This window comes from Dermochelys coriacea, chromosome 9 (assembly GCF_009764565.3).
Source record: "Dermochelys coriacea isolate rDerCor1 chromosome 9, rDerCor1.pri.v4, whole genome shotgun sequence".
Classification (NCBI taxonomy): domain Eukaryota; kingdom Metazoa; phylum Chordata; order Testudines; family Dermochelyidae; genus Dermochelys; species Dermochelys coriacea.
The window spans coordinates 61098483-61108460 of NC_050076.1; the positions used below are offsets into that span (position 1 = coordinate 61098483).

The window sequence follows — 9978 nt, forward strand, 5'->3', positions numbered from 1 at the left end:
TTTCATAAAAGGAAAAAGATGTAGATGAGAAGCCCCAAATGGCATTAATTACTTTAGTTGCTACCTTGCATCGCAAACTCTGCTGTTCTGCCTCTATTTCTTTTGGCATCACTGCCTCCTGGCTTCTCCCAGAAGTTCAATAATGGTGTGTCAAATCATTTTTCAGGATGTACTTGCTTGCATTTTTTCAAGCTGAATCTCATTTTGTCAGTTTCTATCTAAATCAAATATAAACAGATTATGTTGGGATCTACACTGGGGTACCTGAGTGCCAGTTCTCAACTCTTTAGCTCTCTTGTATGAGTTCCCTGTCCACACAGGTGTTTATAGATTCTCTCAAGTTAGCGTCCTAATTCAGTGAATTTCAGTAACGTGCCCTTTACTCCCTTCCCCAGATTATTAATGGAGATATTAAATAAGTGTATCTAATTCTCTCTTGGTCTTATGAATCAGATGCAAGATGTGCATGGACACATGCATGAACACACAAATACACCAGTGCTCCCATAATGGGAAAGTTCTGCTCTGCATGGCAGATCTCTGGCTTGAGCCTCCATTGCCCTGCACTTTGCACAGTCATTTACATCCTTGCAACGTGAGCGTAAAATGCTACCAGGTCAGAATGGTGATACTTTGTAATGGCTGCCCAAGGTGAAGGGAGGGCAATGGGGGCTCAGAATCCAGGACTGAAAGTCTGCTCTCGCTCCATGCATAGAGAGGCCTATCAGATCTGAGATCCCCTGTGCATGGCTGAGAATGGGATTTTGCTATAGATGGCTTAGCATGCATGCTTTGGGGGAAAGGAGAAAAACCTCAGCAAAGCCTGCTACGTAGCTTAAACTTATTGTCCATCTATTGAGAAGACTCGCTTGAACTCCTCCCATTCATACATTCTCTGCTACAGCTCCCTCACCTGCCCAATAAAACAGCTTAGCTTCCTCAGCAGCACCGCTACCCAGGACAGCAGTGACCATATTTCTTCTGTACTGAACTGTTCTTCACGGGACAACGCTCCTCATGGCGAAATGTCAGATTCTGCAGTATTTACATCAGGAGCAAATCTATATATTTTCCTTTGTTTAATTTCCTCCTACATTGATTGCTTTGGGCCTGTGTAATTGAAATGAAATCTCGCCAGATGAATAACTGGGTGGCTCAGGGAACTGATAATGGGATATGGAGCCTTTCACAGCTAGGTTGCTAGGCTAAATCCAGGCCAGCTGGCATGACAAAACACCACAAATCTGATGTGAATTGTATTAGCAAAGTTCAGTGTGGGGGAAAGTCTCTTTGAACCACTCCTGGTATACCCTAGGGACCTGTCAGGGTAGATGGGGCCAGGGTCAGTGAGGACAATTCAGCCGAGTTAAATAGCTACAGCTCCATTTTAGCCTATTGTGTTGCACATCTCTGAGTGACCCTGTGGACTTCTGCCAATGGACAGAAAGGAAAGCTGGCCTCTCAATAGGGTGAATGCTGAGAGAGGCTTGGAGTGGCTAAGAATTCTGTACATCTTAGTATGTTACCCTGTCTCCTCCAACCTGTTTGTCTCATCTGCCTGTGGTCTTGTCTCTGGGCTCTCTGATGGCCTGGTCATGCCCTCGAGACACAACTGCAATGTAAATGTTTAAATTGTATATGACAGAACTACATTAAAGAACATTAATGAGATGCAAACCAAGCACTCAAAAGTTAGGAAATGCCAGAATGAAGGTTGCCTCTGCAACCTTACTTCAGCCCCTGCCACCATGTATATGCATTATTATACAGACTTTAATTATCTGATTACACAGTATTTTTTTCCAAAAGACCACTGCCTCATGAGGTGCCTAGGGGACAGTTCTCCCTCAGTGGATAGTTATTCAGTATTTCTTTGTATGCTCATCATCAAACGTTTGGCTCCAGGCCTTATTTACCACACACCAGCCAAATCCTGCACTGTCTGGAATTATTAATTTTCTCATGGGCTTTTTTTGTGGCGCTGATCATCATATTATGTGTACTTCACAACCATTAATGAATGCATCTTCATGACACCCTGGGAGGTGGGTTGAGGTGTAATGGTGGTATTCCAGCACAGATTCTGCCACTTGAGCTAATGGAGTAACTGATTGTAGTAGTAGCTATTACTCTCAGTGTTTCTCAACTTTCCTGGGCTTAGGACTCAGTTGTAAATGTGTGGCCAATTGTGACCCAGTAAATAGTCTGGGGGTGGAGGCTCTGAGGTGGCTTCAGTCAGGTCCTGCCCCCTGGGGGCAGGGGGAGGGTTGAGTCTTGCCTGGCACTCACCCACAGTGGTGGATCCTGCAGCTCCTGTGCTGTGGGGCTAGCTGGGCTTGGCTCTCAGTTCTGGGTGTTGCAACTTCAGGGATTGCAGTTCCGCTCAAGTTGATTCTCCTCCCCCCTCCCCGACCAAATTTGTGTGACTGGAGCTGTGACCTCACTCATGGAATTGCAGTGACACTTGCTGAAATTTGGCCTACCTGGACTCCTGTCATGACGGCTGGGCCAAACTTGAGCGATGCTGGGACCACAGCGGTTGCAGTGCCTAGAGCAGGAACGTGAGCCCAGCCAATGCCATGGGTTAGGAGCTGCAGGAACTGCCACGTGACCCAGTTTTGTGTCCCAACCCATGGGCTGAGAAACCCTGCTCTCTGTGGAGCTGCCCATAGAGGAGGATCAGACACACACTTTGCCAGTGGGTTTCACAGCTGATGGAGGAATGGGGACACTCAGGAATTCTTGGTTCAATTCCCAATTTTGTAGGGAGTTTCCTTGGGTCGTTGCAGACCCTTCTGCCTCTGTTCTCCCCTAATCCTGGAAAACCTGCCTTACACTGGTAGACTCACCATGCTCAAGCAATTTAACCTAATAAAGAGGAAATTAAGGGATGACTTGATCACATCTATAAATATCTACATGGGGAACAGAAATGTGACAATAGAGGGCTCTTCTAATGGCTGGATGCTGAAGCTAGACAAACTCAGACTGAAAATAGGGTGCGATTCTTTTAAAAATGAGGGTTATTAACCATTGGAACAACTGACCAAGGATCACGGATTCTCTATCACTAGGATTTTTAAACAAGATTGAATGTTTTTCTAAAAGATTTGCTCTAGTTCAAACAGAAATTTAATTCAAGGAAGTCCTATGGCCTGTGTTAGACAGGAGGTCAGACTGCATGACCAATATGATCCCTTCTGACTTTGTAATCTATGCCCCCTTCTGTCCCTGTCCCCTAACACAGTGGTTCTCAACCAGGCATATGTGTTCCCCTGGAGGTATGCAGAGGTCTCCCAAGGGGGACTTCAACTCATCTAGATATTTGCCTAGTTTTACAACAGGCTACATAAAATGCACTAGCGAAGTCAGTACCAACTAACACTTCATACAGACAATGACTTGTTTATATTGCTCTATATACTATACATTGAAATGTAAGTACAAGATTTATATTCCAATTGACCATATTTTATAATTGTATGGTAAAAATGAGAAAGTCAGCAATTTTTCAGTAGCACTGTGCTGTGAGGCTTTTGTATTTTTGTCTGATTTTGTAAGCAAGTAGATTTTAAGTGAGGTGAAACTTGGGGGTATGTAAGACAATCTGACTCCTGAAAGGGATAGTCTGGAAAGTCAAGAGTCACTGGCCCTAGCATGTACCCCAGCAACCTTTCCCTGTTCCTGTGCTCTCCACAGCCCGTCTCTGCCTCCCTGTCGTTCTCTTTACCTGCAGCCTGTCTCTACCCCTTTTTCCTACCCAAACTCCTCTCTGCCCCATGGCCTCCTCCACTCCTCACCCATCTGCGCTCCAGTCAGGCTGTCTTCTCCTTCTCTGAGGTGCCAGCAGGGGGAGCATTGAGAACATAGAAGAGACGCTCTCTAAGCTCTCAGTTCTTGTGCCCAGTGTCACAGAGGCCTGGCAGCCTGAAGAGCCATCTTGATTATCACTACAAGTTGTTGTTTTTTTTTTTCTCCTGCTGATAATAGCTCATCTTAATTAATTAACCTCTTACAGTTGGTATGGCTCCTTCCACCTTTTCATGTTCTGTGTGTGTGTATCTTACTATATGTTCACTTCTATGCATCCAGTGAAGTGGGCTGTAGCCCACAAAAGCTTATACCCAAATACATTTGTTAGTCTCCAAGGTGCTACAAGTACTCCTGTTTTTGTAGGGAGATTATTGCTCAGCCCCTGCATCCCTGGGCTGGAGCATGCTCAGCCGCTCTCCCGGGAATGGCATATGCACAGTCCACTCTGCACGTAGAAGCTCTGTGGGTCTGGAGGCTGTCCAGTGCAGATGGACTCTGGAGAATTTCAGTATTGACAACCCCAACAGTTCAAAAATCATGAATCAGAGCCAAATGAAATTCATCCAAAATTCATTGCATTTATTTATTTTATTTAAATTGTATTCTGTTTTTGGTCTGTCTTTGGATTTTTGAACTCCCCCGTCCACTCCCAGGGCATGTGTGTCGTCAAATGTATAGATGAAGGTGATTTGGGGCCCTGCTGCTGAGACTCTCAAAAGAAAAGCACCCTGAGGCAGATGCACAGTGTGAGACGTTTCAGTCCAAATGGCTAACATTTGGCAATTATAAACGACTGACAACAGGTTCTTATAATGGAAAAGTGTTGCTGTGCATGTCATCTACATTAGTGGTCTGCTAGGATCAGCCCTGATCCTAGCAGGGAAAGGGAAACAATGGCACTGGGTCCCCAAGCTCAGGGGGCCCCCAAAACATCTGTGGAAAATGAAGAGGGGCTGGGGCCTGAAGTTTCTCTTGATGCATCTGGCTAGGATACACAGAGGAGTCTCACTAGGAGAGGGAACAAAGTTGTATTTCAGCAGAAGCTACAGAGGGTTGCAGAAGCTACACGTGGTGAAACAAGTCCCCTTCTAGGCAGTTTATCACAGCACCTGCCCAGCTCAGGCTAGAGCATGGGGAAGCCAATAATAGACATTGGAAGGAAAAGAACATACTGGATCAGACCAATGGTCCATCCAGCCCAGTGTCCTATCCAGGGCTGGCCTTAGGGGAAAATGGCACCCTGGGCAAACTTGCATTTAGTTCCCATGGGAATGGTGTGCCGCTCCCTACCCTCCCTAACCCCTGCACTATGCCACCTTCACCCCAATCCCTGCACCTCCCTCCTGTGCTCCTAACCCCTTCACTGTGCATGCCCCCTCACCCAACTCCTGCATTAATCTCCTGTGCCCCTACCTCCTGCACCCCAACCCCTCCCCTGTGTCCCTAACCCCTGCACTTTGCCCCCTTCACTCCTATCTTCTGCACCTCCTTCCTGCACCCCTAATCTCTGCAAACCCTTTCTGCACCCATGTGGGGAAACTGACCCATCTGGATGCACAAAGCAGCTGGCATTGCTGCTTCTTCCCCCCAGACTGCTGCTTCTCTGCCCCATGCACCCCCTGGGCTGCGTAAGGAGAGAGCAGCAGCTGCTGATGCCTCAGCACAGTCCAGATGGGGAAGTGACCTGAATGGAGGGAGCTGTGTGTGTGTTTTTGAGGGGAGTGTGTGCCTGAGTGTATGAGCGCACTAGCTCTTTTTAAGAAAGCACTCAGGGGCAGGAGCCTGAAGGTTTGTGTTCAGGCACAAGCAGCCACCAGCACCTCCAGACGCAGAGAGGCAGCAGTACGCACACTGTTTTCCCCCGTCCCATCACCCCAGCTCAGTGGAAGTCAGGTACATGGGGGACACCCCAACAACAGCCCCCCAAGCAGACAGGAAGGTGCTACCAGTCCAGAGTGGCCAGTAGTGGCTCTGGGGAAGATGGGGGTGGGGCAGGAACTGCAATGGCTGCACAGGTGGAGCATGGGGGAGGAGGGGCACCCCTGCTCTGGAGGAGTCACTTGGCTCTGATGGCTGGTCGTCCAACTGCCCCCTACAGCTCAGGTCTCTCCCCCGACCCCCTCTCCAGCACTGCTGCTTGCCTGCTGCAGCAGGTCAGGTGGGAATCCAAATCCTGTTCACGGCGCCCTCTTTGGTGGGCTGCCTTGGGCAGGGGCCCAGACAACCCACCCTAAAGGCCGTCCCTTGTCCTGTCTTCCAACAGTGACCAATGCCAGGTGCATCAGAGGGAATGAACAGAATAGGTAATCACTGTCACCCATTCCCAGCTTCTGGCAAATAGAAGATAGGGATACCCAGAGCATGGGGTTGCATCCCTGTCCATCCTGGCTAATAGCCACTGATGGTCTAGTTCTTTATCCAAGCAAAATCTTTTTCTTTTTCTTAAGTTCCTCCAGGATGGTCTGCTCCTCCTCCATTATTTCTTCTGATGCCAACTTTGATCTTGCAGCTAGTCTTGCCCTTGCCTTCACCGTGCCCCCATGCTGCTGCTGTAGGGTTGACTTACAAGCAGTACTGCAGGCTGGGAGGACTCTATTCATGACCAGCCTCTGTCAGATCTCTCGCTGCCTAGGACTCTAGAGGTGAGGTGTGTTGTGGAAGGGTCCCTCATGGGTACTAGGGAGCAGTAACAAGTTTCCCACTTCTCTGACTAGGCATGCTTGAAGCTGGGGGAACCAGAAAAGGGGGGGCCAAGGCCCTCCCACTTTTGAAAGTGAGTTGGCCTGGCCTGTCCACTTTTCACCACAGGCCTGGCCCTCTGCCCTTCCTCTTCCTGCTGAGGCCTTAAGCCTGGCCTGGGTAAGAGTGGCCTGGGGAGCCCAGGCAGCCAGACCCTCCACCTGCCCAGGGTCGGGGGAGTGCAAGCACAGGGCAGATGGAGGGTCTGCATCTCTCCATAGCTGCCCTGAGTGGTTCTTACCATGGCCCAGCAGCAGCTCTTCAGCCTCACTGCCAGGCCAGAAGCCAGAGCTGGGTTGTGGTAACAGTCATGTAGGCAGCTGTGGGGAGCCACGGACCATCCTCCTGCTCTGTGGGGTGGGGACACAGGCAGGGGGCTGCTCTTGGGCTCCCCAGCCAGGATCCAGCTTCTGGGTTTCCTGGGGGTGGGGCTTGGAGGGAAGAGGGGCAGCCGTGCAGCCATGGAGGGGCAAGGCCTTGTGCTCGTTTCCCCCCCACCACTTTTAGAATCTGTTTCCCCTGCTTGGAGCGCCATTGCATTGGCTTCAGAAGACTCATTGGATGCAGGAAGGACACAATGCAAATAGCCATCTGGAGATGGGAAAAGACTTGAGGGGTGGAGAAGGGGAATACTCAAAATGTCCAAGCTTAGACCTGAGCAGACCAGCCATAGGGAAACCAGGCAATCCATAGCCAAGTGCCTGGGTGTGAAATCCTGATCTACTGAAGTCAATGGAAGTTTTGCCATTGACTTCAATGGGGCCAGGATTCCACTGCTGGATGTCCAAGCTGAACTCACAGATGTCTTGAGGCTGAAGCTACTGGAAAGCAATCTTATCTGAAGTACATCTGCTCATTTTCCTTCTGTTAAGAGTGACTGGGCTAAGTGCAGAGTGAAGTGACTCTTCAAGAAACACTGCAGAGATGGCTTACGTGCACAGACTAGAGCACACAATGTGTTCTAGAAGACAAACTGGCACCCGATGAGAGAAGTCAAACACTAAAGAGATACCTTAGCTTGGCTGCTGATACTCCTATCTGAGAGAGCTGAACAATAAAGCACAGGTTGGCACTGATGAAGAACATGACACTCGGGATCTATGCCTTGCAGAGATGAACAGAATTTGTGCTAAATGAAAAAGAAGCTGAAGTGCTTGTGTCGAGGTAGCTTGGAGAGGCCTTTGGATTGCTCCATCACAGGGGCCAGCTGAGATTCTGTTTAGACTCAGAAATTCCAAGGATCAGCATAAGTACCCACTCAATTTGTAAACTAGAAGCTGCTGTTCCAGGCACACTTGAGGGGTTAAAAAAAAAAAAGCCTTTGGTTTAAAAATGAAGGAGGTTCTAGGGAAATCTGGAAAAGCTGAGTCATCCAAACTGGAGTAATTGTTCAGTGCTGGAAAATTAGAGATTCCTTTATGGGAATCTAAGTGTGTACATGACCCCCAGCACTATCTCCGGGAATAAAACACTGGGAAAATAATAAAACACTGGCAGCTGGGAAAGAAACAGACACAGGCATTCAAGATTTAAGCAAAATTGCTGATCTTGACCATGCTGTGTATATAGAGGAATAAGACCAAGCTCAGGAATCAGGAAGTCCTGTATTCTAATCCTGGCTGTGTTGTTGATTCAGTAGGTGACCTTGGGCAAGGTGTCCCTTATCTGCCCCAGGTCCCCATCTGTACAGTGTGGATGATAACACTTACCTCCCAGCGCCCAGGAGTCTTGTGTAGAATATTATTTGTTCTGAGCACTCACAACTCCCAAAGTACTTCACAAAAAGAAAAGGAGTACTTGTGGCACCTTAGAGACTAACAAATTTATTACAGCATAAGCTTTCGTGAGCTACAGCTCACTTCATCGGATGCATTCTTCAGTGGGTGATCCAGAATTCCCTTGACTCTGCAAATCAGGCTTGTAGTATTTCAAAATGCATGTGACTCATTTTAAAAGAGTTACCATGTTAGTGCACAGAGCTGTGCTGGGTTAGTGCTGTATTGCACAATTCACCCCTTATTTAGCCATCTGCTTTTCTGTATTTAAAAAAAAAAAGTGAACAAACAGCTATTTGTAAACATTTGCCAAACCTCACCTATGGCATTTCCAGCCCCAAATGCTGCATTTATTCAACAAATTAGAAGAACTTTTTAGACAGAGAATGCGCTTTGATGACAGGGTCCTCTCTACTTGTCAATCTCTTAGGAAAATTGCTTGTGAACTGAAAATGCCTCTTTTAATTCAGAGTCACAAGAGCTTAGTAAAATCTGTCAGGTGAGCAAGCTGGCATCTAAAGAGAAATCTATTAACTGCATTTCTAGGTCTGGGAAGTGCTTAATGAAAGACCATGGAGAAATTAACAGAAAGTGGGGCAACACAAATCCTCCCACTTTAGAAAGCACAGAAAGGGAGAACATCAAAGGAAAGCCGGGAGAATGCAAAAAAATCATATTGATCTTAACTGTTCTGTGTAGTTCCAGCCTAATGGATCACAACCCATAGGTATTAAAATAGCTGACATGCTTGGCAGATGGCTTCCCAGCAGGGGCAGAGGCACTACTGTCCACATCTGTCACTGGATTGGTAATTGTGTGGTTGCCAGCAGCTGACAGCTTTCTGAAAGATGCACACAGATAGGGAGAGGAGTGAGAACCACTGACACTCATTTTCCTCCTCATCATGCTCAAGCCTGAGTTGCTATTTCAGCTCCCCTCCCCCGCGCTGAGTACCTGTCAGCTTGTTTACCTTCCTCAATGACTGAGGTGTGGTATGTGTGCTGGAGCTTAGCTGGGGGACGAGGATGCTGTGTGCCTGGCTGCTACACACACTACCTGCTGCCAGGGCTCTATTTCACATCAGTACCCTTTGCTTTATAAAGAGTGGTGTCTTGTAATTGTTCTCTCACAAGAGGAGGAGAGATGTGGGGCTCTGGCTTCTTGAGTTTGGGACCAGGCCAGGATACCAGACTCTTCTTAGATACACTGATTCTGAACATGGCAGTAAAGGAAGCTCCCTTTCAGAAGCCTTACTTAGAAACCTGCAGGGCAGGGTCTATCTCAAAAGCTGTGGCCATTTTTGTAATTTCCTTGTCATTATTTGTCAACATGGCCTGAATTTTGTGCCAGACCTATTCCCAGGTTTATGGCACTGGGCTAGGCACCTGCTCTGCTGCACTGCTAGTGCTATGAACAAAGGACTTTTGTCCCCCACATTGCTTTGTGTTAATGTTTAGACCATGCCTTGTCTTGCATCCTCCTGCCTCCACAGTAACCCAAACTTTGCCGCGTGTTCACACTCTCAGGCTGAGATGGGCAAACAAAGACACAGCCAGCCTGGACCCTGCCTGGCACCTTGTGTGATCATTTACACCTGTTCAGAACAAAATGGGCATAGACCACAGTGGGCCTGATTCTCATCCCACTTGCA

The 9978-nt window shown here is 47.9% G+C and overlaps 1 long non-coding RNA gene across 1 annotated transcript; it reads right to left on the minus strand.

Moving 5' to 3' along the window:
* Positions 1 to 576: 576 nt before the first annotated feature.
* Positions 577 to 6630, minus strand: LOC122455956. Its single transcript, XR_006274499.1, has 3 exons — positions 6550 to 6630; positions 4918 to 4922; positions 577 to 587 (listed from the first exon to the last, which is right to left on the minus strand). It is a non-coding gene; the product is annotated as an uncharacterized LOC122455956 (long non-coding RNA).
* Positions 6631 to 9978: the final 3348 nt, after the last annotated feature.